Source organism: Felis catus, chromosome E1 (genome assembly GCF_018350175.1).
Source record: "Felis catus isolate Fca126 chromosome E1, F.catus_Fca126_mat1.0, whole genome shotgun sequence".
Lineage (NCBI taxonomy): Eukaryota > Metazoa > Chordata > Mammalia > Carnivora > Felidae > Felis > Felis catus.
The window spans coordinates 42660755-42682574 of NC_058381.1; the positions used below are offsets into that span (position 1 = coordinate 42660755).

Genomic DNA, 21820 nt, shown 5'->3' on the forward strand with positions numbered 1-21820 from the left:
ACAGGTAGAAGTGTTTAAGCTCAGTGAGTACTGTGATCAGATTTGTGTTTTAGAAAGAGAACTCTGGAGGCAATAAGGAGGATGGCGGGAAAGAGGAGTCTAAAGTCAGAGAAATCAGGCAGGATGCTGATTCTGATCCAAGAGAGGGGTCAGATGAGACCTAGCCCAAGCACTGTCTGTCAAATCGAAAGGAAAGTGAAGGAGGAAGCAGCTTGAGGTTACCAGCTGGGATAATTGGATGGGTGAGCCATCATTCACCGATGGAAGGAATAAAGATAACATGCAGATTTGAGAGTAGAGAATCTGTTAGGATCATGTAGATTATGCTGCAGTCATTAATAACTTCAAAATCTCATTGGCTTAAAAAAACAAAGATTTGTTTCGTTTTCTCACTCATACTATAGGTCCTATGTGGTCCACAGGGGTCTCCACTCCATACAGTCACTCAGGGATCCAAGCTCCACCATCTTGTAGCCACACCACCTACAACACATGGCTCCTTTAGTCACGTCCTCAGTTACATGACAGGAGGAGAGAGAGATACTAGAGAATTGTGTACAGGGCTTTTTATTACCCCAGCCCAGACATGATGTACGTTGCTTCCATGCACATTTCATTGGCCAGAACCAGTCTTATGGCCTCTCCTAACTACAGAAGTTTGGAAAGTAGAGGGGAGCACATAGAATACTTGGTGAGCATGATTTTCTCTGTTTATTACAAGAAGGTAATAAACTCAGTTTTGAACGCATTTACTTCAAGCAGAAGATATCTGGTAAGCATTTGGAGATGTGGTTCTGACATTCAGACAGGAGTTGAGAGCTTGAGCTGTAGGTTTGAGCACTGATCTTGTCCCTGCCTTCTGGAGGGTTTATCAGTCAATCAATCTGAGGGATGGCGGCCTGCCTACACCCATGTGAGACATTCTGGACAAGAAGAGAAACATATATATAAATAGCTGTGATCTGCAAGAGGTCAAGTTACATGCTATTTGGCTACAAGCAAAGTGCCATGAAAGGAAAGATGGAGGAGCAGTGAATCCCATGACGGTGAGTAGGAGTGTCACAAGCAAAGGGCAATGATAGCCGACCTCTCAATGGATTGGTGAACCGACACAGGTAAGGAGTGCATGAGAGCAGCAAAGTATGGTAGATTTGGGGAGAGAGGCACCAGGCAAAAGAGAGAAGTCTAGAAGCGGAGGTAGGCAGGGGGCAGATAGTGGAATGTTTTAATGCCAGGTCAAGGAGCCCGGACTTTATGCTGTAGTTATAAAAAACCACTGGAGGCTTTGGAGAGAGAGGGGACAGATAGATGTGTGAAGAAGAGATGGGAACATTTTTTGGATTACTTTCCTTCCTTCAGTGGAAACCAGGCTCCTCACTTGCAAGCACATAATGTGTACACACACACACACACACACACACACACACACACACACACACATACACACACACACACCTTTTTCTGCCCAGATCCCAGATCCCACTTCTGTGTCATAATCCTAGATGATAACTCCTTTATCACTGTTACCAACTAGGCAATTTATGTGACTATCTGCCCACATTATTCCTTCCTCCCTTTTTTCCTCCCTCCCTCCCTTCCTTCCCTTTCTATTTTCTTACTGAGATATAACCTAGAGTGAAATGCACAAAGTGCATGTTAAGTATAGATTAATGAATTTTTACGTGTGTCAACACTCACATAAACACTATTTAAGATATAGGACACTTTCTTCCAGTGAGTTCTGCTCTAGAGGCAACCACTATTCTGGCTTCTATCACAATCAATTACTTGTGTCTGTTCAAGAACTTCTAGCAATGAAATAATATAATATTCCCTTGTTTGTATCTAATGGCTATGAGGTCCATCCGCATAGTTGAATCCTGGTCTTATCCTGAGCTGTTCCAGCTTTTAAACCAACTTCCTATCCTTCTCTTTCCCTCTCCTCTTCTTTCTTCTTCCCTTCTTCCCTTCCTTTCTTCCATCAGTACGTAGAAAGTACCTTTGCAAAGGTGCCAGGGAAGCAGCAGTGAGCAATGCAGATTTGGTTCCTGTTCCTTTGGAAGGGTATGTTCTAGTGGGAGGGCGAGGTGAAACCCCAGGTAATTACAACACAGCGTGATGAGCACAGTGCTAGTCAAGTCTAGGGTGCTATGGGAATTCACAGAAGAGGCGTCAAACCCCAACTTTATGGACCACGGAAGACTTCCTGGAGGAAACAATATCTAAGCGGAGACCTGGATGATGAATAGAGTGTTGTGAGCAGCCGCCTGTGTAAAACCTGCAAGGCAAAAGAGGAAATGGTGCTTTCAAGGAACTGCAGGAAGGTCAGAGATGTTCTGCTCAGCTGGAGCGCAGAGTGCAAAGTGGGAAGGGGTGAGGCTGTGGGGGCTAGGTGGGGCAGATGCTGAAGGGCTTTGTGAGCTCTGCTAAGGAATCTAAACTTGAAGGTGTTGTGGGCCGTCACTGAGGGGTTTTCAGGAGAAAAATGACACAGTGAGGATTTGGTTTCTTTTGTCTATTAATAAATTTGACTTTGAACCGATGTTTTTAAAGTCTTTCAGTTCTTTTAATTTTTATTTATTAAAAAAATCTTTTAAGTTTATTTATTTGAGCGAGAGGGAGAGAGTGCACCAGCAGGGGAGGGGCAGAGAGAGAGAAGGAGAGAGAGAATCGCAAGCAGGCTCCACACTGTCAGTGTGGAACCTCATGAGGGGCTCAAACTCATAAACTGTGAGATCATGACCTGAGCCGAAGTTGGACGCTTAACCGACTGAGCCACACATGCACCCCCCATCCAGTTCTTTTTTCTAAAGTTTGTTTGTTTTTCAGTTTTATTTATTTAAGTAATCTCTATACCCATGTGGGGCTCGAACCCATGACCTTGAGATTAAGAATTCCACGCTCTATTGGCTGAGCCAGCCAGGCGGCCCCTGAATCCATTTTTGAAAGGCATTTTAGGGGTACCTGGGTGGCTCAGTGGGTTGAGCGTCCAGCTTCAGCTCAGGTCAAGATCTTATGGTTCGTGAGTTCAGCCCCGCATCGGGGTCTGTGTTAACAGCTCAGAGCCTGGAGCCTACTTGGGATTCTGTGTCTCCCTCTCTCTCTGCCCATCCCCAGCTCATGCTTTCTCTCTCTCTCTCTCTCTCTCTTAAAATAAATAAACATTAAAAAAATTTTTCTTTTTAAAGGCATTTTCGTTTTTGGAAAGGTACGCACATGGTACCAAAAGGTGTATCATGAAGCACAGGTCTCCCTGGCTCGTCCGTCCCCCACTTTACCAGCCCCCCATAGGTGATCTCTCTGTCTGCAGTGTGGAAAGCAACATGGTAATGAAGCAGGAGTGGAAAACGGAGAACTTCTAGGAAGCTATTCACATTCTAGGTAAGAGAGGACAGTAGCGGTGATGGGAATGATTTGAAAGGTGCTTAGGAAGCAGAAACAACAGCACTTGGGCACAGATTAGAAGCAGGGGTGAAGGATGACAGCCCAGGGAGGAGGACAGTGCCTTTCAGTGAGCCAGGGGGAACAAAGGGGAGCACAGGGCGGGGAATGTGGTGGACGGTCTGCAAAGAAATGCCTTCTCCATTCGGAGCCTTTCATCTAGTTTTCACTCTCCTTGAATTTGGGTGGCCTTTGACTTGCCTTGATCAATAGGAATGCAGTAAAACTGATGTCCTGACAGTTCAGGTGTAGGTTTTAGGAGGCCCGCCACAGCTTCCACTTTGGCGTCTCGGAAGCCAGCCACCATGTGAAGCGTAAGCACGCTGCAGGAGAGAAAGAGGCTACTCAGAGACGGAGAGAAACACTCTGGAGGATGAGAGACTAGGCAGGAAAGAGAAGCACTCCCATCTCTCCCTGCCACGTTAGCAGAGGCGCCAGACACATTAGTAAGGCCACCTCAGATACTCCAGGCCCAGCTGAACTTCCCCCCCCCGGCCAACACTGCAGGGAGCGGAGGCAAGCTGTCCACACCAAACCCTGCCCAAACTGCAGAATCGTGAGCACATAAAAGATTGCTGTTGTTTAAGCCACTCGGTTTGGGGTGGATTGTCACCCAATAGATAACTGAAAGAAGTAGGGAGGGATGAGGGAGGGAGGGTATAAGTTCTGCATCCATGGTCTTTCCTTCTTTTCATTCTTAAAATCCTCAGTGTCCCTGCGAAACACCTGCAGCTTTATAATTCAGCTTTATAATCTTCCACCTAGAAGGCTCAGGTGTCTTGGTCTACTGTTTCTCCAGTGCCCACATCAACAGCTCTGAAACCCAACTGCATGTTGATTACTGTTTCCTTGGGTCAACCTAGGGTTGGTTCCAATTCTATCTTTGTTTCGGCGGGGGCGGGGCGGGGAGGAGGAATTTGTTTTTTCTAACATCATACCCCAGGGAGAAATGTTATTTCTTTGTATTCCTCATTTTCTAATGCAGGGCTAACTGTAAAGTATAGTTGTTCACTAAATGCCAGACGAATGACTAATGAGGCTCACTTGGAGAGAATCCTAAATGGGGTTCAATTCCTAACTTCCTGTTCTAACCAGAGGCCTTCAGTTTCTCCATTTATGCAAGAAGGTCTCACTGCACTCCTTCCGACTCATGTACAGTAATGAGTTAAGGGGCTTCAACGTTGTCAGAGAGCCATTTGTCTGTGCCTCCATGGAGAAATGGCTGGGCCCAGGAGAAAGCAGGTGATGTGACACAAGCGGGTGTGGGGACAAAGACCCAGAGAGGTCTATGTTCCTCAGCAGGAGAGGGGACGTGTATATTTGCTGCATGAGGGCGAGAGGGTGACTGACCCCATGCTCCCTGTCTCAGTGGCCCTCCTCTGCCCTCACACGGGACTGCCGCCAAGAACTGCCAGTTGGGAGAGCCTGCCATCACTCCCCTCCTCTGGATTGCCTCTCCAGGGAGACTTGGGTACTCTCCATGCAGTCCCTGTTGACTGCTCTTGGTGGCCTGCCCAGAGCCCATTTCTCCACAGGTCTGAGGAGATGGGCATCTTCCCTATAGCCCCAAACCCAGTTCTAGTGACAGTGGAATCTAAGAAGGAACTCAGAACACACTCTAGTCTAACTTTCCCATATTCAAGATAAGGAAACTAAGGCCCAGGTCAGGGAAGTGACTTGTCCAAACGCCCCAGCTGGTTCATGGCAGAGGTGAGGCCAGCACCCACATTTCTCAACTCCCAAATTGGTGCCCTCTGTTGCTTACACCGCCTCCCGCAGGGCTCTCCCCTCTCTGACCTCCCTTTCCTTTTTACTATTCCTTCTCTTCTCAGCCTCTCTCCAGCACATGCCCCACGTAGGGACACTTCCAACGGGGGGGGGGGGGGTGGCTAGCAGGCAGCCCTAATGGGCTAGTCCTAATGGATGTGGGACATGCAGAAGGCAGATGAGGTGTGTGCACTCCGAACATGTCAAGCGGCGCCACTTAACACAGCTGCTCAGGCTTGGGCATCGATACACATGCACACATGGACAGTCACACGCCTCCTTTAGGGTCACTTATGCTTTCCACCAGTCCCCCCAGTCAGATGGACCTTGGCACAAAGTCAAGTCACAAGACTCCTCACCTGGCCTCAGCCCTTGGTGTCCCACAAACTAGCTAAACTGGTGGCACCTGGGTAAGGACAGCTGAATGACCCGTTCTGGCCCTTGATCCAGAGATGGGAAAGAGAAGACAGGTTCAGCGCTGTCATCGACGTGGCCCATCTTTATGTACTTAGAACTCCTGCCTCTGGGTCCCTAAATGTCCCTCCCTGAGAGGATAACGGGAGGGTGAGGACCCCACTTTCCTTCTTCTTTCTGCTCCCTTTGCTACCCCCCTCTTCCCGTCTTGATAAGAATCTTTGAATGAAGCTCCTGCCAGGCCATAGATTCCATCTGAGACACAGCTGGATCTCTTAAAACACAAGGGGAGATGTTTATCTTTCCTCCCAGCTCTGTCCTGTCACCTCCTCCTGGGCATTGCCAGCCAAGGGCACCGCCTGGTGAGACAAATTAGGTAAGTCTGAGCTGGGCCCCTGGTACCTACTGCTAAGAGGGTAAGCAGTGCTGGGGGAGGGGCGGGCCACAGAGCCGAGGGGGAGGGGCGCGTAGGGCGGGAACTGAGCCGTCCCTTCAGAGTTCCTTCACCTCTTCCCTCCTCCTCTGCTCCCCACTCCACCCCACCCCCAGTCATTCCAATACCCCCCACCTCTGGAAAAGCCAGATTGGGATTCGATCCCCAGCCAGTTGCCGGAGTTCCGGAGCAGCTGTCCCAGGCTTGGGAGGGGGAGGGGGCCAGGAATGCTGGAGCTGAGGCCTGGGCCGCCCCAGACAGAGCAGGCTCTGAATTCTGGGAATGTTTGTGCAGCTGGAGCCCATTAGGGGAGGGAGCCGCGCCGCTTATTAATCCCAGCCTTGTTCCCCGGGAGGGGCCAGGGCCCTGCACACGAGTGGAGGGGGACGGGGCTCTGCTGCAGGAGGCGGCCCCCAGCCCTCAGCCCCCTGCTTGGTTGAGACTCCATCAGGAGCTTGGAGATCTGGGGCCCTGTGCCTGGCTTGCATGGTGCACATGTGTGTGGGGAGGCGAGTGTGGAGGGGTGGGTGTGGGCACAGGTAAGGGGCCTGTGGGGGGGGGGGACGCGGTGAGGTTCCACAGAAGTGCTCCTACCTGGGGAGGCAGGAGGCACACGGTGGTGCTGGGAGGGGGTGCTGTGTACTCCTCAGGGATCCTCACCTGCCCCCCAGAAGCTCCTTGCTGGCAGGCACTCTTACAGCAGGAGAAGAGAAGGAGGTCATGAATTCCTGTCGGCTTAAGTATCTGAGTGTGTGCACAAAGAGGGCTGAGCAGTGAGTGGGGAGGCAGCCACGGGGGCCACATCCTGCAGCAGCTCCTGGAGTGGCCATTTAGTAACGTGAAGAGCACCTCCGGGAGTGGTGCAGTGTGTGACCTGTGCAGCCACACACAGTGCTCCGGGTGTAGGGAGTCTGGGGGCCTGGGTTTAGTTCCGAGCTAGCACTGCGGATAGGGTGGTGCACTGAAACTGAAACAAAGGGCCTGGCCTGGGGTCCCAGTTCTACGGACTGACTGTGGGGCCTGGGATACATTTCTTAGCTCCTCGGAGCCTTGCTTCCTTTATTGGGATAGGGTCTGTCCTATGTGTCTTATAGGGTTGTTGTACAGATCATGTTCCTTTGTCTCTGTATCCATCCATCCATCCCACAAACTTAATGGCTACTATATGCCACATATTCTGCTAGTGACCAGGGCCTTAAAAGTGAATAAGGACATTGACCGTTAGAAGCTCATCCTTAATAGTATGGGGTGGTGTGGGGTTATCACATACACGGTTAGAGTGTAATGTGGCAAGCTCTAACCCTGTGTCATGGAGACTGGAAGAGGAAGCAGTGCTAGCCAGCCCATCACAGGTGTGTTCTTAGGATAACATGTATGAAGGTGCCCTGTACACTATATGGCCCAGCACAGTGTGGAAAGAGGCCGTGGCAGGATCCTCTGAGACAGAACTGAGGTCTCATTGTACTTACTGGCACATCTCCAGCTGGGGCTGGGGCTGCTGGATGCTCAGGGTGATAATACAGAAAGTTCCAGAATGAACTAGGACTTTGGTAGGTTGGGAGCTGTGACAGAAATCCCAGAAACCCCTTTGAGGGCCAAGGAGGAAGGCTCTATGACCAATTCGATAGAGAAGGTTAGCTTTATTTTGGGGGCAGCTTTTTTTTTTTTTAACGTTTATTCATTTGAGAGAGAGAGAGAGAGAGAGAGACAGAGGATCCCAAGCAGGCTCATGCCGATAGCAGAGAGCCCGATGCGGGGCTCAAATCATGAGATCATGATCTGAGCCAAAGTCTGACACTTAACAGGCTGAGCTACTCAGGGTAGCCCCCCCCCCTTTTTTTTTTTTTTGAGAGAGAGGGTTAGCTTGGTGCCTTTGCTGAATTTCATCCTGGGAAATGGTGAGGAGGGAATGGGGCAAATGGGAGAGGGAAAGTCAATAAAGGGCTGGGGCCTTGGGAGCTTTGGAGAGGGGTCATCTGCCTCAGCCATCCCCAGAAGCCTCTTCAAACAGGAGGAAGGAAGGCCTCTCCTCTCACCCCCAACCCCACAACAGTCCCTGAGTTCACAGGGTCTCCAGCTCAGGTAGAGCTCCCTTCAAAACGTCAGAGAACTTCCCAGGAGGGCTGCTGGGACAGGAACCATAGAACACCAAGCCTTGTAATTACTCTGACAAAAATTTAGGATCTTGGGATGGGCAAGGAATGGGAACAGTTGTCTGAGAATTCCCAGGTCATGCCTGCAAAGTGTTGGCCCCAATGGCTCCAAATGGCACCGGCCATTTCAGGCATAGATAGCCTCTGAAGTGAGTACTCCCGTCCAAGGGGCTCACTGCTTTTAGGTTCCAGGCCACATGTCTAAGGAACTAAACAAGGGCTATCTCTGTGGAACAGAATCAGAGAGGTGAGTAGGAGGCCCACAAAATTCTGGAGGCTCAGTTCCTGCCTTTGGGGAACCCTAGTCTAAGACGGAATACAGCCCCTGCTCTCAGGAAACTTGTGTTCTAGTGAAAGGGAGACACCATTTGTTCTCCAGGAACATCTAGACGAGAGATATAGCCTTTATCCTTAGGAAACCTCCAGTCTGCTGATGGATCTCCATTTAAGATACAAAAAATTATGGACATGGGGCGACTATGAGACAAGCTAATGAACCAAGTACCAGTTATGGGCAGTCAGGAGTAGTAGAATGAATGATAGGGGAGAAGAAATATGGAGTTCGCTATAGGAAGCTCCTGGAGGAAGAGGGTAAACAATAAAGTAGACTACAGTCAGTTGGGGGAGAGCACGTTTCTCTGTAGGGATGCCCCAACTATCTCTCCCGTCTTGGGGAGGGGTGTGAAATGTCCAGGCTGCACTAGCTGATCCCTAATATCCCTTTCAGCTTTAACATACTAGACTTCCTGGCCCCAGCCCTCTCACCCCTGCTTCCTCTCCCTCAGAGCCTCCCCCACCCCTGCCCTTCCTCTCGGCCTTCCATTTGGTCTCTCCTGAGGCAGGTGGTCCAGCCAGCTGCTTGGCCTGTGTGGAGATGAGATCCCACCCACAGTGTGGGATGGCGTTCAGTGGGGGTGGGCTGTGACCTGAGGAGCTGACAGCTGGGTTTGGGGCTCAGGCAGGGGGCACGGGGGTGAGGACATGGCTTGTGGCAGCTTTTCCCAATACCCTCAAGTAGGGGAGATTTGTGGGGAAGGAGAGAAGGGTTCCAGGGATGTCCTAGATTCCAGCTGTGGTGGGTCTGGGTCCCTTTGCGGAGGTCTGGGAGGGCCCATCAGGGAAGAACAGGTTGAACTCTACTTCCCCTGAGCTGGGGGACACTGGGGCTAGAGTTGGGCCAGGCTGGGTGGTTCCTGCAGCTGCTGGGCGTGCTCCTTGGGAAGGAGCTGGGAGGTGGGGGGCAGTGTGGATTGGAAAGGACAGCTGGGTCTGCCAGGAAGCCTGGCCTGACATCCCTCCTGAGACACTTCCCCTCCCTCACCCTACACATGTGGGCCATGATGGGGGGGGCGGTGCTCTCCACCCCAGAACAAGAGGTCAGACAGTGACCCGGGAGAGCTGAGAGCCGGGACTAGGCCTGAGGGAGCTGTGTTATTTCCGTCTCAGCACCTTTCCATCAGAAAGACTTACAGGAAAAGCGCCTGGGTCACATGGAGTACCCAGCAATAGATGGTGGCTGGATGGCTGAATGGAAGACTCAAGTCCTGTTTTCACTGATTCAGCCGAGTACCCCCCACCAGTGATGCCCTCTGTATCACTGGTTCTTAAACTTTAACAGTGTCTAGGAGTTACTTGTTAAAACATAATGCCATGAAGTCCACCTCACTTCAGAGATTTTGATTCAGTAGATCTAGAGTGGGGGCTGAGAATTTGAAGTTCCTGCAAGTTCCCAGGTAGTGCTGACGCTCCGGGTCCAAGGCCACGCTTCGAGTAGGATACTACTCCTTTTTTCTCTCTTTCTTCCTCAGCTGTCTCATCCTTCTCCCATCCCCTGCCCGCCTGCCTGCCCCTCCACCCATCAAGCACAAGCCAGCTCAGCTGTTAGTGGTGAAGCACATGGTGGGGGTGGCAGAGGCCAAGGTCAGACTCTCCAGGAGTAGAGCTGGGCTCAGCCTGCCTTCTTCTATTGAACCTAGGCCTGGCAACGTACTGGGGTGAGTCTCTATCCCTTCCTTGCTTCTCTTCCCCAGCACAGTGACCTTTAACCTGGGAGTCCCGGAGGATTCCATATGTGGACCTGTAGAGTAGAATTTTCCCACCAGGTCTGTGTGTTAATGTTTTTCAAATATGTATGGATGCTGTTGTATGAAAAAACATATACTCATTTAAAAGTCTTAATGAATTTATACTTTCTCAACTTAAAAAAGTTACAAAATACATGATAGAAAGCATTTTGGCATTTTGTCAAGATGAATGATCCTCAACATAGCCTAAGAGAGTGTGCATGATTTGTACAGGCTATTGCCCCAGCTCCATTCAAGTTCCCCCTCCTCACCACACAGGCCTTAGTTCAATTGCACAAATTGACCTAACTCCCTCTCCTCCCTCTGGCCTCAGGGCCTTTGCACATGCAGTTCCCTTTGCCTACTACAGTCTAATAATCTGTCTCACTTCACAATCGCTTCCACTCCTTAGCCTGGTTAACTTTTACTTTTTCTGCAAATCTAGGCTAATCACTTCCTTAGCAAATCCTTCCCATCTTTCTGATCATGTCATTTCCCCCTTTAGAGGTTGTCACAACACGTATATATATGCGTATTCCTCTGTCTGTAACCCTCAAGTTTGTTTGTTTTTTTTTAATTTTTTTTTTAAATTTTTTTCAACGTTTATTTATTTTTGGGACAGAGAGAGACAGAGCATGAATGGGGGAGGGGCAGAGAGAGAGGGAGACACAGAATCGGAAACAGGCTCCAGGCTCTGAGCCATCAGCCCAGAGCCCGACGCGGGGCTCGAACTCACGGACCGCGAGATCGTGACCTGGCTGAAGTCGGACGCTTAACCGACTGCGCCACCCAGGCGCCCCAAGGTTGTTTTAGTTTTACGTTATGTGTGTCACTTTAATTTCTGACTTCCCTATCAGTGTGAAATTTCTGTGAGGCAGAGTCCCTTTGCTTCTTCTGCTTATCGCCCACTGTTGTAGCTCTAGAGCCGACAACAGTGCCTGGCACTAACAGCGTACTTAATAAACATGTGGTTAATGATGCAGTCAATTAGCTGACAAATAAAAGATCCCCTCCATAGCTGAAGGCAACAGCCAGAGAACTTTGCAGCCAATCTGGCACCCAAAGACAAAAGTTGAAAACAGTCCACATAAACAAAACAAAACAAAACAAAACAACAAAAAACCCTCCAACGACTGCTACACCTGTACTGCTCCTGATGGGAATTTTCTGACCACTTGTTCTCATTGGTACACCATAGTTTTGGCCTCTTCTGTAGAGATGAGAGAGAAGCAGACGTGACTGGCTGGCAGCCAGAGTAGTAGGAGATGGGAGGGAGAGGGAGAAATTGGAGAAGAGCAGATGAAAGAGAAGGGAGAGAAGAAAACAGGGGGAGGGGCACCTGGGTGGCTCAACCAGCTAAGCCTCAGACTTGATTTTGGCTCAGGTCATGATCTCACGGTTTGGGGTTTGGTTCCTGGGATGGAGTCCCTCGAAGGGCTCTGCACTGGCAGCATGGAGCCTGCTTGGGATTCTCTCTCCCTCTCCGTCTCTCTCTCTCTCTCTCTCTCTCTCTCTCTCTCTGCCCCTTCCTCGCTGTGCATGCGTGTGCATGCACACTCACGTGCTCACTTGCTCGCTCTCTCAAAGTAAATAAATAAACTTACAGAGAAAAGAAAGGAGGGCAGGAGAGACAGAGAAGAGAAAAAAAGGATGTGAAGAGGAGAAAGAGGACAAACCTCTCCCAGGACAAAGTGAAAAGAAGACAATTTCCAGAGATCAGAATAGGGTCAAGGGTGGAGTCAGAGGGGTGTCATTTGACTGCCTTGCTTTGTGACCTCCTCCTCCACGCTCAGTCATCCCTTCTCTCTTTCCCGATCCCCAGCTCCCTCCCCGTCTGCCCCAGGAGCTGGGCTAGTTTATTTTCCTTGGGAAGGCTTCCTGAAAGGGGAGCCTGATTTGCCTGACACATGAAAAGTGTCTCAGACTGCCGTCTGACCCTTCCCGCAGAGCCCCAGCTCCAGGGAGTTTGTCTGACATGCAGTCACACACGTGGACACACACACACACACACACACACACACACACACACACAACCTGGCACATGGCGCACACATGCCCCCGGGGACCCCAGGGTGAGTCTAGGAGTCGTGTGAGCACAAATGTGTATGTACACAGGCACCCCCTCACGTGTAGATAAGATGCAATGTACAGGTACCCAAAGCTTACCGCCCCCCCCCCGCCCCCGCCCCACATGGGTGTCTCGTACCTGTGCTCGGCACATAAGCTCACTCATTCACGTGTGAAACATTATTCCAAACCCCCACGTGTGCCCATTTCCACTCTTTGTTGTGACGCTGTGTGGGGGAGACGCGAGTGTTGGACACATGTGGTGTGACTGGCCCTTGTGAGTGGCTGGTGTGGCCCAGGGCCAGCGGGCGGCTTCTCCGGGAGTCAGAGGAGGAGTGCCAGAGAGACCACCCACTGTGTTGGGGGGTTCCCCCCCCACACACTGCCTGGGGATGGGAGGTGGGACGTCTGTGTCCTCAAGGTCCCTGACTTCAGGCTCTTTTTTTTTTTCTTTTTAATGTTTATTCATTTTTCAGAGAGAGAGACAGAGCGTGAGCAGAGGAGGGGCAGAGAGAGAAGGAGACACAGAATCCGAAGCAGGCTCCAGGCTCCGAGCTGTCAGCACAGAGCCCGACGTGGGGCTCGAACTCACAGACCGAGAGATCGTGACCTGAGCCGAAGTCGGACACTCAACCGACTGAGCCACCCAGGCGCCCCAACTTCAGGCTCTTTTGGAGTCAAGAGTGCCATCTGTACTTCCAAAGGGTGCTCCTAGGAATTGGAAGGGAGTTCTCTCCTGCACACTGTATCCCCTGCCTGGCCTCGTTTTGCGGGGTCCAAGCCCACTCCATAGGGCCCAGGGCTCCTGCCCTCCAAAAGGAGACTTGCTGGGGAGTGAAAAGCTCAGGGGCTGCTCCGCCCCCTACCAGTCAGCATCTACTACATTCCACTCGCCAGGTGCTTCATGCACAATATCTTAGTTAATATTTCTTTTTTTTTTTTTCAAGTAAACTTCATCCTCAGTGTGGGGCTTGAACTCCTGACCCAGAGATCAAGAGTTGCATGCTCCACTGACCGAGCCAGCCAGGAGCCCCTGCTATTTAACGCTTGTAACTAGCTTGTGAAAGCCTTCTACTCTTCCTTTAGGGATGGGGAACTGAAACTTTGCGGGTATAGAAACGTGCCCCGCTCATGAGGCCAAGAGTTGGGATTTGGTCCCAGGTCTGCCTGCCGCCCAAGTCCATGGTCTTGAACACCGTGACATACTGCCTCCAACGTCACTTGTCTTACCTCAGAAGCTGCCCTGAAGGAGCTGAGATGACTATGGTACAATGGCCTGGCACAATGCCTGGCACCTGGAGTGCATTTGAATGTGCCTTCTTTCTCCTTTGGGTTCCTGTGTGGAGGAGAGCGGGGTGTGCAACACTCCCCTGACCAGTGGGAGGGGGCTTCGGCAGCAAGTGAGTGAGGCGGGCAAGGTGGGCAAAGAGGCAAATGTAGAAGCCAAGCCCCCCACCCCTTACCACCCCCGCCACTTTCACCTCTGGAGCCTGGCCCTGGTGAGAAGCCGAAGAAACCAGGGATCATCAGCGGGCACCCCCAACACTCACCCACACCCGCCTGCTATGGGGGGCATGCCTGGAGAGGACGAGAATCCTCCACACCCATTGCTTGTCCTCCTGCTCTCTGCCGCCTCCCCCCACCCCAAAAAGAGGCATTCCCAGACTCCTAGACAGAGGGAGGGGAGGGGCTGGGAGTGGAAAGGGAGGAGGGGCCGCCACACACTGAAGCCTTTGTGGGATTCCCAAGAGTCGAGGTGGAAACACTTCATATATCAAGTGTGTTTGTCCCTCCCTGGGGAATGGGAGGGGGGAGTGGCAAGGGGGAGGGAGGACGTGGTGGAGGGCTTAGGGCCTGAAATAGGAAACACCAGTGTGTAACCCGAGTCCGGGAAGGGAGGAGGGGGCTGCCCAGAACCTTTCTTGAGGAACTGACCCGTTCTTGGCTTCTGGGATCCCCACTCTGGGGCTTCTACCCCCCCTTCTCAGGCCCCTATTCACTGTGCAGAAACACACAACACCGGCCACTCCTTCCAGACCCTGTGTTCTTCCTGCCAGGCTCCATAGTTACCTTCCCTGCATCCCACTCCTGCTCACTCCCTGGCCTGCTCCTTGGTTCTCCCGGAGTCCACTCTTCCCTCACCCCACTTCCCCCACCGAAGTCTCTATTCCACCACCACCCCACCTCGCCATCTTCAGAACTCTGCTCTGGCCGAGCCTCTGAGACTCCTGGCCACCGTCTCCCGTGGACCTCCTCTTTTTGGAGCTCACTCTCTTCAACCACAGCCTTGCCTCCTGCTGCCCAAAACTGTTCTAGGATCCTAGGTCAGTCTTCTCTAAGTCTTGACAGGTTCCTTGCCTCTGTTCCCTCACTCGTGTCCCTGACCCAGCCAACATGTCAGATAAGAGGGATACTGTATTGAGAGTGACTATAACCCAGCTCACTCAGTAACCTTGTAATGAATATAACTGTGACGATTCAGAAAAGTTATTTAAGAAGTTATTCAAGCTTATTCAAGAAGCATTTACTGAGGGCCTACTGAATGTCAGATCCTCTGCTAGCTGCTGGTCAGGAACTCACAGTACTTATCACCCTTAGGCTCTAGGCAAGAGGGTACCCAGTGCTGAGACTCCACAGCACTAAGTCCATGGGATGCATCTCCCCTGAACCTGCATGGTCCCCTCCACACTCCTCCTAGACCATGCCCTGGGTTCCTGGCCCAGTGCTGTGTGAAACCATACTGATATCTGAGGCAGAAGAAAGAAAGAAAGAAAGAAAGAAAGAAAGAAAGAAAGAAAGAAAGAAAGAAAGAAAGAAAGAAGAAAGAAAGAGGGAGGGAAGGAGGGAAGGAAGGGAGGAAGGAGGCAAAGAAGGAGGAAAGGGAGAGAGAGAGAGAGAAAGAGAAAGAATGAAAGGAAGGAGGGAAGGGGGAAGGGAGGAAGGGAGGAAGGAAGGCAGGCAGGAAGGAAGGAAGGGAAAGACAAAAACCAAAAGCCCAAACAGTAGTAACAACAAAAACAGTAATACTGACCCTGTCTTTATTTAAAATTTTGATATTTTACTATGAATATTTTGCATTTAATTTGATTTTTTAGATATTGTGTTAAAATATTATTTATTACTGAATTTTTTTGGTGTTCCTTAAATTTTGCACCTGAACTGAGGGCTTCACTGATTTCCCAAATTCCCCCTTTTTTTTTTTAACGTTTATTTACTTTTTTTGAGACAGAGAGAGACAGAGCATGAACGGGGGAGGGTCAGAGAGAGGGAGACACAGAATCCGAAACAGGCTCCAGGCTCCAAGCCATCAGCCCAGAGCCCGACGCGGGGCTCAAACTCACGGACCGCGAGATCATGACCTGAGCCGACCGCGAGATCGTGACCTGAGCCGAAGTCGGCCGCTCAACCGACTGAGCCACCCAGGCGCCCCCCAAATTCCCCATCTAAGTGACCCTAGACTCCCTGCCCCCTCAACTTTGGGCAGGCGGAGCTCAAGTGCGTGTACCCTCAGACCTGAGGGGTTGTCAAGGGTTGGCTGTTTGTGGGTGTGAGTAGGGCTTGCACACATGGGCCACGGAGGTGTCCCTGCCAGAGCAGAGCAGAAAGGAATTGCTGGTGGAAACAAGGTGGGTAGGTGAGAGGTGGGGCGGCCCCACCCTGTTCCAGTGCAAAACTCCAAAGTCATTATGAAAGTGGATTTGTCAAGGTAAGAGGATAGGATCTATCTTATTTACATTTGTTCACTTGATTTGTACCTCTTAACTATTTAGAAATTTTGTTTGTGGGCTTTTATTTGTACTCTTGTCCCATGCCCCACAAACGTTAGGGGCAGGCCTGCTTACAGGGATGGTGAATGGAAGGATAGAAGTTACCAGCACGGTGTAGACCAGTCTGATCTATTTGCTGCCATTGAATTTCCACCCTGTGTACCTTTCTCCTGCTCCTCCCACCATGGACACCTGCCCATCCTCTCTCCACCTGCCTCTCCTCTCTCCATAGTCTTCAGTGATCCCTACTGCCCTTGGTGGCCTCTCCCTCCTCCAAACTGTGACTTTTACTGCCAGTACCAGTCTGTGGGCCCTCACCCACACTGCCTGCATCAGCCCTCCAAAAGCTATTTTGTGCCATCATCTAACTTTTAGTGTGTGTGCACACGTGCTCATGTACCATGTCCTGGGAGCTGTGTTATCAGTGTTTTTCTCTTCTTTTCTTTTTAAAAAATATTTATTTGTTTTTGAGACACACACACACACACACACACACACTCACACACACACAGAGTGTGAGCAGGGGAGGGGCAGAAAGAGAAGAAGACACAGAATCAGAAGCAGGCTCCAGGCTCTGAGCTGTCAGCACAGAGCCCGACATGGGCCTCCAACTCACAGACTGTGAGATCATGACCTGAGCCGAAGTCGGACGCTTAACTGACTGAGCCACCCAGGTGCGCCATCAGTGTTTTCCTTTTTTGTTGTTTGTTTATTTATTTAATTTCACACTCGTGAGAGAGAGACCGTGCAGAGCACGGGAGAGGGGTGGAGAGAGAGGGAGAGAGAATCCCAGGCAGGCTCCATGCTTAGTGAAGAACCAGAAGCAGGGTTTGATCTCATGAACCATGAGATCATGACCTGAGCCAAAATAAGTCGGACACTTAACTGGCTGAGCCATCCAGGTTCCCCCCGTAAGTGTTTCAATAGCACTGTCAGTGTATTATTTTATTTTTCCAGTTCCTTATAGTGTTAGGCTTGGGAAAGAATGGGTGTGAAGTTAGCCAAAGACTTAGGGTTGATGCTGGCCCTGCCCCTTATTAGCTATATGACCCTGAGCAAGTTAACCACTCTGAGTCTCAGATTTCTCATATATAAAACAGGATAATAAGGACTGCTTGGCAGGGTGTTATGAACATAAGAGGTAATAAAGGGCCTGACAAAGTAGGCAGTCAATAAAATGTTAACCATAATAATTATATTCTTGCACATATTAATAGTTTACATTTTTATGTGCCTATTATATTGTTAATATAACAATTATAATTACGTATTATTAAAGGCCTTACATAAATTAAACAATTGAATGGGATGATCAGGAGGCCTGAGAAGCCTAAGGCAATGGATATGGAATCCTGACTCAAAGCTTTTCTGACTGGGAGAGACCGAGGAAGCCTCCGCCTGAGCTGCTTTGGGGAGGTGATTCCTGGAACCCGTGGTTCCTCCCTGGGCATTTGGCATAGGAGTGAGCAGTACAGGGCTCAGATTTAATCCTTCCACGTGGCTAAAGCCTCTTGACCCTGGGCACTTCATTGAGCCATGCCAGCCACACCCTTGGCACAAGCCCATCTCTGCCCCGCTCACAGAGGCAGCTGCGCACCAGGCACCGCCTCCATCTGCTGCAGAGTTGGCCAGTCTTCCCAAGTGGCTCCCCTGCTAGGACACATCCCGGAGTGCCTGCCTGTGAGAAACCATGGGAACGGAGGGCTGGGGGAATAGGAGACACTGGATCCCAGCTCCCAGGACCACCCACCCTGACCTCCTCCCCTATGATTATTAAACACATATTTCCGAGGGATTAGCAACTATGCCAGGGATGTTGATCGCTAAGTCTCAGTCAAACCAATGGTTTTAATCACTAGCTGCAGCCACATTAACATTATTAACTAATGAACAGCCTGCTAAGTTGGGGGTGGGTACAGAGTGAGGGGTTGGGGTGAAAAGGGAGGCACCTGCTGTATGACTGAGCCAAGGGGCCACCCTGGGAGAGTGGTTCAAAACTGCACCCTCCCCCCCCCCCTCCATAATTAGGAGACAAGCTCCTTAGGGAACTGAAGACATTGGTTTGAGGATAGGGAGCCTGTGTCCAGGCATTCTGGATTACCCTCAATTAGGCTCCCTGTGGGAATGTCATGGAGCAGGGAGCTCGCCTATCTATGCTTGGCCAAGTTTCTAGATGGGGGTTCCCTGTAAAGACCTTGCTCTTGGCTCACCAGTGTGTGCAAAAGTGCAGGAGATTCAGACTCAGCCCTTCCCATCATCCCACAGCAGAGGTGATTGCTAAGTCCACTCCTAGTCTTACCTCCCTCTCTCCCAGCCAGGCTACTGTTCTGTTTTTTAGCAAGCAACTGTAAATTATTAGCCAATGGGAGAAAACTGGCCACTGGCGCACTCAGGTTCCCTTTGTCTGGGAGCACTGAGAGAGCAGATGGGAAGTTAAGAAAGCAGGAAGGGCACAGCCCAAGAAAATGATAGGAGGAGAAAACAGAGGCAGCTGAGGTGGCGGAGGGAGAACAGAAACTGGGGAGAGTCTAGAGACCCCTCTGGCCCCTAGGAACCCCCTAGGAAAGAAGGTAGTCAACTCAGAGTAGACTTGTCCTTATAGATCATGCTTGGAAACTTTTGTGTTTAACAACTGGTTACCGAAGACTTGGGCCTGTTACCTGTTCTCACGCCTCTCTCCCCAGCTCTCTCTCTCCCCTTCCCTGTGTTTCTTTGCTTCCTTTGTTCCTGTCCTAGCGAATGGCTAAGCCCTGGAGTTGGTTTCCACTTCACCTGGTGCAGATTTTTTTTTCCTTGGGAGACTCCTGGGAGCTCTGCCCCCACCCAGGCCATGGGCTCTGCACGCTTGCTAAGAGCCCCTACGGAGCAAGCTCGCCTGGATAGAGAGTATCTCCTCTTCTCTAGGTGCACACCTGTGCTAGGCACTGAGGAACAAGTCACAGAAAAAGGGGACCAACTAGAACCTGCAGGAATTCAGAAGTAAGAAAGGTGCAGATTCCAGAGCCAAATGGAGCCCAGTATAAGTTCAAATAGCTGGGTGCACATTCAGCCAATCAGATTAAAAGAAAAGGGGGTGAGGTGCCTGGGTGGCTCAGTTGGTTGAGTGACTCTTGATTTTGGCTCAGGGCATGATCTCTTGGTTTGTGAGATCGAGTCCTGTGTCGGCCTCCAGGCTCTGTGTGCTGACAGAGCAAACCTGCTTGGAATTTTCTTTCTCCCTCTCTCTCTCTGCCTCTCCCCTGCTCATGCTGCTCCCCTCCCCATCTCAAAACAAAACAAAACAAAACAAAACAAAAACAAAAAAAACCTTAAAAAAGAAAAGCAGGGGCACCTGGGTGGCTCAGTTGGTTAAGCATCCAACTCTTAGTTTCGGCTCAGGTCACGATCTCATGGTTTTGTGGGTTCGAGCCCCACGTTGGGCTCTGTGCTGACAGTGCAAAGCCTGCTTGGGATTGTCCCTCTGTCTCTCTCTCTGCCCCTCCCCTGCTCATGCTGTCTTTGTCTCTCTCTAAATAAATAAATAAATAAATAAACTTAAAAAAGAAAGAAAGAAAAGCAAGGCGGGGAAGGCTCTTCTGAGGAGAGGATGGTGAGGTGGACAGTGGAGAGTTGTGTGCTTGGAGTGAGCCCATGGGTTCTAAGATGAGGGCTGGTATGGGCGGAGGGGGGATGTGGCCTAGACTTGACCCCTGGAAGCCCAGACTAAAATGTCTGGCACAAATTTGACGGGAATGGAGGCTCCTCTGTGGGGCCTTGGGCAGGGAAGAAGCAGCCTCTCTTTCTGCACCAGGTAGAGGCAGGCATAGGAGAGATAGTGTCCTGGGGGCAACTGCTATGGAAACTGTCCTGTCACTCTCCCCCAGGCAACCTGATGTCTCTGAGACCCAAAGGCCCTGGCAGCCCCTCCCGTCCCCGCCCCCCCCCCCCCAAGGCACAGTCGGTGACAGAGAACCATCTCCGAAATAAACACCCTCTAAGAACAACAACCCCCAGAAACTCCAAATGACTTTGATGTTGGGGCCAAGGGTTTTGACTAAACAAACTGGAAGCGATTTAGGTTGGGAACGCTGGCGGCCTGCTGAGGCGGCTGCACTAGGGAATTGATCAGGCCACCAGGAGCTAGTAGGGGACTCTACCCTCCCTGTGTGCTCCCTCCCCACCCCCCCAACCAGCCACCTGGGAACCTCAGAAACCAGTCCCGAGAGGCATAGCTGTGTGCATCTTCCCCAGTTCCCTCCTTCCTCCCGCCAGAGGGGCTGGACCATCTAAGGACACCAAGTCCACCAAGCGAATGCGGGGCTATGAAGAGCACAGTCAGGCCTTGTCCTCCTCATCTCTTCCCACACAAGCCCCCAGAGCACACAGCCACTGCCCTTCATTTCCAGCATGTCTTCTCCCCGGCTAGTCCTTATTTCCAATGTCTCTATAAGGAACAGCTCATTCTGGGAATGAATCCTGCCCCCGTCTGAAAAGTCCTCAGCCCTGCAACAGCCACCTTGCTCTGGCACTGACATTGGCACTGCTCGGAGCATCATTGATTTCCTCCTTAGAGGGTGGCCTCTGTGAGGGCAGGAACTATGACTTGTCCATCTCTGTGTCCCCTCTGATATCTGGCATAGTGTCTAATGAAGGTAGCTAGGAAGTACGTTTGGTGAGTAAGCAAATAAATTACCACTTGGGGGACTCATGGGGGGGGTTAAAGTCCTTGCTCTACCATAAGGTCATTTCCTCTGCAAAAAACAATTCTCAGCTCATAAGTGGTGTTATATACATACATACATACATTAATACATATTATATACATACATACATATATACATTGATACCAAATGTGTGTGAAGTGCCCAGCCCAGGGGTGGAGCCTGCAGCAGGTATATCATGACCGGCCATAACTGCTGTTATGATTTAGGCTGCGTCCCAACTGGTCTGTATCTCATTTGTAGCAAAAAGAACCTACATTTGTGAGTGTGCATAGAGGGGCTTAGAGGAAAGGGGCTTGATTTAGGCAGGAAGGCAATAGCAGCTCCCTCCCTTGCCCAACCTTGCAAGTGCAGAGAAAGCAGAGCTGTTCTGGTATGTGATGCCTTTCTCCATTAGACAGATGGGGGGAACTGGGGCTTATCTGTACCCCTGAAAAGAGACCCTCTGCCCTGTAAGAAGATTCCCCTTTGCTCTTTCCTCTGACTGTCCTCCGGCTGTTTCTATCCCTCATAGCCTCTTGCTGAAGGCCATCTGCCTTCCTGCCTTTTTTTTTTTTTAATCTTAATTACTGTTTTACATTTAATCGCTAAGTCTTGAGTAATAAGATCCAAAAAGAACTACTGAGGTCTCCCCAGGCTAGGCTGACTCTCACAAAGGAAAATAAAACAAGGGAGCCACTCACAGAGACCCAGACACACACTTACACACTTTCTTACACAGATACACACATTCAAGGTCCAGTACACTAACAAAGAAGTACAAGGGAAACAGGCAGATCACACAAACACATATGTACACATTTAGATATACACACATACTGTCTCAAACACAAGTGCGCGCACACACACACACACACACACACACACACACAGTACCAACAAAGAAACCCCAACAAAGTAGCTCGCGCACATGGACTCACAGGAGGCCCGATGACTATACTTTAAGCTTCACCTCCCAACCCAAGCCCAAAAATCTGTCTCCAATTATCTGGCCCGTGTTGGGAGCAACAGGAAA

At 50.6% G+C, this 21820-nt stretch overlaps 2 long non-coding RNA genes across 5 annotated transcripts in view; one reads left to right on the top strand and one right to left on the bottom strand.

Moving 5' to 3' along the window:
• Nucleotides 1-551: 551 nt before the first annotated feature.
• Nucleotides 552-21820, bottom strand: part of LOC111559136 — a 54067-nt gene continuing 32798 nt past the window's right edge. Inside the window, exons 3-4 of one of the 4 annotated variants that reach the window (XR_006589616.1) lie at nucleotides 2000-2278; nucleotides 552-923 (exon numbers count right to left, since the gene is read on the bottom strand). This is a non-coding gene — a long non-coding RNA (uncharacterized LOC111559136). Of the gene's footprint in view, nucleotides 2279-3089; nucleotides 3765-13568; nucleotides 13675-21820 lie in introns of those variants that run through there. The other 3 variants (XR_006589619.1, XR_006589617.1, XR_006589615.1) reach the window with 3 other exon arrangements.
• LOC123381959 lies at nucleotides 3760-12873 on the top strand. Its single transcript, XR_006589621.1, has 3 exons — nucleotides 3760-6594; nucleotides 10017-10202; nucleotides 12815-12873. It is a non-coding gene; the product is annotated as an uncharacterized LOC123381959 (long non-coding RNA).